General features: G+C 38.7%; 1 pseudogene across 1 annotated transcript; it reads left to right on the top strand.

The window, feature by feature from the left end:
* Positions 1 to 1,269: 1,269 nt before the first annotated feature.
* LOC307070144 (ferritin heavy chain-like) lies at positions 1,270 to 5,638 on the top strand (annotated as a pseudogene). The gene is made up of 2 exons: positions 1,270 to 1,346; positions 5,136 to 5,638. The product of its transcript is annotated as a ferritin heavy chain-like (transcript).
* The last annotated feature ends 2,203 nt before the right edge of the window (positions 5,639 to 7,841 follow it).

Here is a 7,841-nt window from a genome sequence, read left to right on the forward strand (position 1 = left end):
CGCCTGCCGTTGCAGGGGACACGGGTTCGTGCCCCAGTCCGGGAGGATCCCGCATGCCACGGAGCGGCTGGGCCCATGAGCCATGGCTGCTGGGCCTGTGCATCCGGAGCCTGTGCTCCGCAGTGGGAGAGGCCACAACAGTGAGAGGCCTGCGTACCGCAAAAACAAAAACAAAAAGTTTAGAAAATTTAAATGTGAGAGCACATTACTCATGTCAAATTATGAAGAATAATGATTACATTAAATACAAGCTTATTAACACATTGGGTTAATAGTATAGTAAGGTATGGAATCATAAGGAACATTTTATAAGGATTTTGCATTTTTTTCCTAACTTGTTTGGAAAAACTTACACTTGATTTTAGTGAAACAAAGTATCTACACCTTCAACCAAGACATTCTGGATTTGTAGGTTGACTAACACTATTCCACCAAAATTATTTTCCCTAAACCTAATTGCTATGTAGGAAAAGGTATGAGAACGTCTGTAGCAATTTCTGTATCTGTGACAATAGTAGTAAAGATTTCAAACAAAATATTCTTGAATATATATGAATATTTCAATATATATACATATTCTATTATCAACTCATTAGCATCTAATTCTACATTCATCACATATACATTCTGTCAGTGAACATAGTGAACTGAAACCGACTCTAGGGCCCATGAGATTAAAGTCAACGCCTGTTGCAATCATTCAGCATTTAGCACAAAGCTGGAATATATTAGGTCCTAAATAGTTATTGACTAGATATATGGTGTGTCCATGTCATTCTAACTCAGTGTTCTCTACCTGTATTTGTGAATTCCATGGATCTGTTCTTGTGTTTACATCCAAATGAAAAATTCCTGGAAGCATTTTCAGAATTATCTTGATCTGTCTATAGCTCAATGCAGCAGCATAAACTCACTGTCCATGCCTGCGTGTGTGTTTTGAATCACACTGAGTGTGACTGCTGCTAGGCTGGCATGTTCTAGTGTAAAAAGGACAACTGTCGCATGTCCACCCTTATAGTCACATTTTACCAGCTGCAAACACTAAAATTTCCTTTTAAAGTGATGACTGGGAGGTGAAAAATAGTTTAATAGAATGAAACTCAAAGAGAAGAGTGTTATCCCTTAAAATTCTGTCAGTAGTTCTCTTCCCCCTCAATTCCCAGTTTGAACAGCCTCTTCAGTTATTGACGTTACTGAGACTTTTAATGGTATTTCATGAAATCAACAAACTGCATCAGAATTACTTTTCACAAACTAATAAAAAAGAACATGGACAGACAATATTTGAATGATGACTTCCACTACCTGAAAGCAAAAGTACATTATGAATCATCATATGAGCTAAAGTATGTCATGTCTTCAGTAAAAAAGGGTGGTAGAGAACTGAGATGTTTCATGGATATCGGGGCACAGGCATGGCACACTCAAAAGGAAACTTGCATCTGGTCAACTAGTATGTTCTCAGTGAGAAGGGACTGTGTTTAAGACAAAAAGCATAATCTGATGCATAATTGGAATTTCTTAATTTTGATTTTAATAGTTTTATAGTTGTATTTGCATATATTTACAAATTGTTCGGTCTACAGTTATAAAAGCATACCAATTTCTATGCCTGGTTTTATGTTTATGCATATTAAAGTAAAATTATAATAGTAATTTATCACCATTGGGTGTCTTTGATTTTTTTCCTTCTAAAGGAAACAGAGTTTAAATATATATTCAACATCTACTCCCACTCATTTGTTTAATTTGGAGAAATAACGAGACTAAAGCTTTTAATAGGCCACTCAATATTTTAATTTATATTTTTGAGCCCCTACTATGTGAAATTTAGCATCACAAGTTGAACAGTCTTTGTTCTAAAGGAGCTCATGATCCAGCCAAACTTCCCAAACTACCTAGAGAGGAATCCAATTCAGACTGTCACTCTCTGCTATTTACAAGCTCTGTGTTTGATCATGTTACATACTTTAATTCACAATTTCTTTATCTGTAAAATATGGGTAATAATAATCAAATTTAATCCAGTATCTGTAATAATGAGGTAATGCAGATTGAACAGCCCAGAGATATATAATATTGATGTATCACTTTTCACTACCTCTCATTAAATGATTTATTTATACATATGTATATATACACACACACACACACACACACACCACAGAGAGTGAGATAAGCCACCAACTGCTGCTACATATGGTCTACTTCCTTAAGATTATACCATTGATACTACTTCATGTATTAATTTTCAAAGAAGGAATTATATGTAACATTTGCTAGCACTTAGCTACAAAAGAAATACAAATATGAAGAGCTTATAGAACAAGTTTTATGTTAGTACCTATAAAATACCTGTCATATAATAGGTGCTCAATAGAAATATGCTGAATGAATGAATGAGAGCTAATCATTGACATGGAGTCAGAACTTATTGTCTAATGTCAGTTGTGTAACTATTAGTTCTGTAACATTTTTAAATTAATGAAGGGAACTGAAAGTCAAAACAGTTTTTGCAGATTATAGCATGAGAATTTTTATTAGTTGACTCTGCATTTATCATGAATAATACTGTGATAGCTAATTTTTATATGTCAACTTCAAAGGGCCAGTGGGTACCCAGATATTTAGTCAAATATTATTGTTTGTGCCTGAAAGGGTGTTTTTCCATGAGATTAACATTTGAAATACTAGACTAAGTAAAGCAGATTGCTTTCCTTAAAGTCGATGAGCCTCATCCAATCATTTGAAGGCCTGAATAAAATAAAAATGCTGACCTTCCTCTGAGTAAGCGGGAACTCCTCTTGCCTGACTGCCTTGGAGCAGGAACATGGTTTTTTCCTGCCTTCAACTTGAATTTCCTGGGTCTTGAGCCTCCTGGCCTTTGGACTGGACCTACACCATGGACTCTCCTGGGTCTCAAGTATGGCAACTGCAGATTTTGAGACTTGTCAGCCTCCATAATCATGTGAGCTAATTCCTTATTTTATATAATATACAAACATATCTTCTATTGGTTCTGTTTTTCTGGAGAATCCTAACATAATACCAACACTGACCACAAATATTTCAAAGAAACCTTCATCTTATAGTCCTATACTGATATTTTAAAAGACATTATCTTAGCACATACCAAGTTATAAACTATAAAATTTGATTGTCAAAATTTTTTAAATTTGGGAGCTTCCCTGGTGGCACAGTGGTTAAGAAAACACCTGCCAATGCAGGGAACATGAGTTTCAGCCCTGGTCCTGGAAGATCCCACATGCCGCAGAGCAACTAAGCCCACATGCCACAACTACTGAGCCGGCATGCCACAACTACTGAAGCCCGAGCACCTAGAGCCTGTGCTCCGTAACAAGAGAGGCCACCGCAATGAGACACCCACGCACTGCAACAAAGAGTAGCCCCCACTTGCTGCAGCTAGAGAAAGCCCGCATCCAACAAAGACCCAATGCAGCCAAAAATTAAAAATAAAATAAATAAATTTAAAAAATAAAATTTAAAATTTTTCTAAAAACATGATCTGCTCTGAAGTTTTCTCATTCTGTGTTTGTATTTAGCTTTACATTCCTCATTAAAGAAAAACTGCATGCAATGTTTTTGTTTATATATATGTATATTTCCTTCATGGAAATTTGAGGTTCCAGTTCATGCTAGTTTATTCATTTCCCTTAAAAAAGTTAGATTTTAAACCTTAGGTTTCTCTTAGTTATAACATGTATTTTAACATTATCTTCTAACCTAGGAAGTAATGATGAGGGATAAAACATCTGAGAAACACCATTATCACCCCCTTAGTACACATATAACCATTCAATAGTATTATTTTAATATTTGAAGAGTAAAGTTGTCCAGATAAATTAATTATTAAATAATCTTGGAACATAATGAGAAAATGTTCTACAAAATCAAGATTTCTTCTATTTAAATAGATTCTTCCAGTGAAGTCTACAATGGACTATTCCAAGGAAATTTTTGAAAGACTGCAATTATATTAAGACTAAACACTGGTGTTAAGCAAACATAGAATACAATTTTATCTCACTGAGAAACTGATCATGCAGTTCTTCTCCATCTCTAATGTATGATCCTATCATTAAAATCAACTTATCAAATAGACATTCTTATTATTCTATTTCTTTACAGACTCAACAATTAAATGCCTCTAAAATTGCTTAGATAAGTTTACAATGTGACAGTTGATATTTGATCCTTTGCTTCCTTCATAAACAATGATTATAGCATAGCATGAGCTTTCAAAGAGACCCACCAAAAAAGTACATTAGTCAAAGGCATGGTAATAAAACTTTAAGTGAAAACAGCTATTTTATCCAAAAGCTTTAAAACCATTGAGAGCACTTAAAACAGTCCATCACTCTTTCTTGTACCTTGAGAACAGAGACCATGTTTGATTCTTCTGTGTATCTCCAGAGTCAAACAGTGACACATATTTGGAATACTGTATATAAATAGCTGTTGAATTAATGTTGAATTAATTAATTATAAATACCTAGATTGGTCTTACGTCTTCCACTATAACATCCTTAAACTTCTAAGAAAATATTGACTTTTTAATATCATATACATGTGTAATATCTTATACGTATTTACTTGAGACAAAAAAGGGAGAGAAACAGCAGTTTTTTGTTTTGTTTTCTTTTGGTCTGCTTCTCCACTAGAATACAAACCTCATGGGAACAGACTTTGTCTCTCTTTGTTACTAATATATGCCCAAATCCCATACCAGTGCCTGGGCCATATTAAGTAATCAATAAATATTTATTGAATGAATGAATGAAAGATAATTAGAGATCAATGGTATTTCCTACCACTGTGGCTCATTCCATACAACATAATTGAGGGATTAAAAAAAATGCTTGCTGAGTGGCAGTGAAAGGACAAATGAGGTTGGAGGGGATAAATACATGCACACAGTTAAGTTATTTGCTCTAAGAATGCATCTAAGCCTTTTTTTTTCTGACAAAGAAAAGAAAAGTCTGCACTTACCCAAGAGGAAGGAAATTGGTAAATAACCTGAAAGGGACTCCGTCCGAGGCAGCTACCACAGGCCCCGCGGCTTCGCCTTCACCTTGGCCTTCACGCCCGCCACGCTAAGCATGCCGCCCTCGCAGGTGCGAGGCCGCCGTCAACAGCCATTTCACCCTGGAGCTCCACGCCTCTTTCGTGTGCCTGGCCGCGGCCTTTTACCTCGACCGCGACGACGTGGCCTTGAAGCACTTCAGCCGGTTCTTCCTGCGCCGCTCCCACGAGCACAGCCGGCGGGCCCAGGGCCTGAAGCGCCTGCAGAACCAGCGCGGGGGCCGCCTCAACTTCCAAGACATCAGGAAGCCAGTCAGTGACGAGTGCAAGAGCGGCCTCAAGGCCATGAGGTGCGCCTTGTTCCTGGAGAAGCGAGTGACCCGGAGCGTGCTCCACTGCACCAGCTGGCCACCGACAAGTGCGACCCCACCTGCGCCACTTCCTGGCAACTCACTACCTCAGCCAGTAGGTGGCGCTCATCAGAGAGCTGGAGGGTCATGTCACCACCCTGAGCACGATGGGGGCCCAGGACGTCGACCTGGCAGGGTACCTCTTTGACAAGCTCACCCTGGGCGACAGCGACAAGAAGAACTGAGCCTGGACTGGACTTCCGCAGAGCCACGGGGTGATCAGAGCCCTGGTCACCGTGCCTGCCATGCAGACAGCAATAGTGCCCTTGCAGAAGTTCACTTAAGTTTTGTTTTTGTTTTTTTGCAACAAGTGCAGGACTCTTTTCCTGGACTTTATTTTATCACTCAACTTTTTTTTCTTCCAATAAAGTTATTCTTTCATAATAAATAAAGGTCTCTGGTTGATTCATGTGGGCAAATCTCTCATTTTTTAAGTTTTAAAACAGGTATCCAGGAGTTTCTGAACACAGCCATACCCCAACCATATGCAGCTCAGGATCCCCACAGTGGGAGGGAGAAGGTGTTCCATGGGGCCCTGGAAAACACAAAATCAGTCTTCCCCTTATAAATAATGTAGGTATATGCGGGGTAGACTGGGGTGGGGTGGGGTGAGGTAGGGGTCCCTGGTGAATGTGGGTGCATGTGCATAGTGAAAGTATAGAACCATAGCCTGAAAATCATGATTGCAGTTGCCTCTGGGGAACAAGTGAAGGGAATGGGATTGGGCAGGGATTAAAACAAAGGGTGTCTTCAGTTTCACCTGAAATGTTTATGTGCATTAATTATGCAGATACTAATGGTTAAGTATGAGTAGCAAGATGGGGGGTGGAGGGGTTTGGAAGTCTGAATGGTGGAGTATCTCTTTGACAAGTTCACTCTGGGCAACACTGATAATGGAAAAATGAGTGTTAGGCTGTCTTGCTCAGAAACACGGGGGTGACTTCCCATGGTCACCAATGCCTGGCATGCATGTTGTAATAACAAAACATCCACTTATATATGTTTTCTTTCTTTGTATCATATGTATATATACATGCTTGTGTGTGTGTATATATATATATGTATATACATACATATATATATATATATACATACATATATATATATATATATATATTTTTTTTTTTTTTTTAATTCCAACCAGCAGCAGAGTTCATTTTGAAGTTCATTAGGAAGACGTCCTTTGTTGAAAAGCAGTTCGGCGATCACATTACTGGAAATGATATAGCTGCTTCCTAGACCTTTCCTGAGCCTGGCTCTATTTCTGCCCTTGGGTTTCATATATCCAACTTTGATTTAGTTTTTGTTATTTGCTACCAAGAGAACCTAAGCTAATATGTCTTATTATCAACACACTTTTACCAGCCTCCACTGTATTTACAGTAGAGTAAATAGGTCTTCTAGGGTACTAAATGACATTTTCCCCTTTATCCCTACTACAGAGTCCACTGCACGGAAAAAGGATCAAGGGTGGAAGGGATCAAATAAGAACAATTTCCCGAATGGAAATACAGAATACTGAAGCCTGCTACCATATGCATCTCTTCTCACCTAAAAGTGTTTTCCTCATAATTTACAGAATTTTAATTCCTTAGATCAGCCTTCCCAAGACTGTGTTCAGTATCAGCCAGTGCCTCGAAAACATTCACAAGTGTTCAGTGGAAAACTTGTATTAATCGAATTAGCAGGATTTTTTGTTTTGTTTTTTCAGTTTTTGTTTACTCTAGGAATTTTATGTCTGTGTAAAAAATATACATTTTGAATGTATAACGTGGGGATTAAATATTTAGTGTTCCCCAAACATTCTGATCATGGGATTCTTTTTCTACCAAATCTCACAGAAAAGTATTCCAAAGAAAATAGCTTTGGAAACAACGTTAAAAGGTCCCACTGTGGGCTTCTCTGGTGGCGCAGCGGTTAAGAATCCATCCGCCAATGCAGGGGACACGGGTTTGATCCTTGGTCTGGGAAGATCCCACATGCCGCGGAGCAACTAAGCCCACGTGCCACACTACTGAGCCTGTGCTCTAGAGCCCGCAAGCCACAACTACTGAAGCCTCTGCACCTAGGGCCCGTGCTCCGCAACGAGAAGACACCGAAATGAAAAGCCCTTGCACCACAATGAAGAATAGCCCCCACTTGCCGCAACTAGAGAAAGCCCGCATGCAGCAACAAAGTCCCAACGCAGCCAAAAAATAAAATAATATAAAAATAAAGTAAAAAAAAAAAAGGGCCCTTCGTGTGTTGTTCCAGAAGCACATACCTGGTAGCTAAACCTCATTCACTTTCACTTAGAGGTCATTATGAGAAACTGGAACCTTTCCTGTGAAGGTTTCAGCACAGTAAGCTTTAGACAGTAAGTGTAATGCAGGGCCCTCACCATGACAG

This window comes from Hyperoodon ampullatus, assembly GCF_949752795.1.
Source record: "Hyperoodon ampullatus genome assembly, contig: scaffold_231, whole genome shotgun sequence".
NCBI lineage: Eukaryota > Metazoa > Chordata > Mammalia > Artiodactyla > Ziphiidae > Hyperoodon > Hyperoodon ampullatus.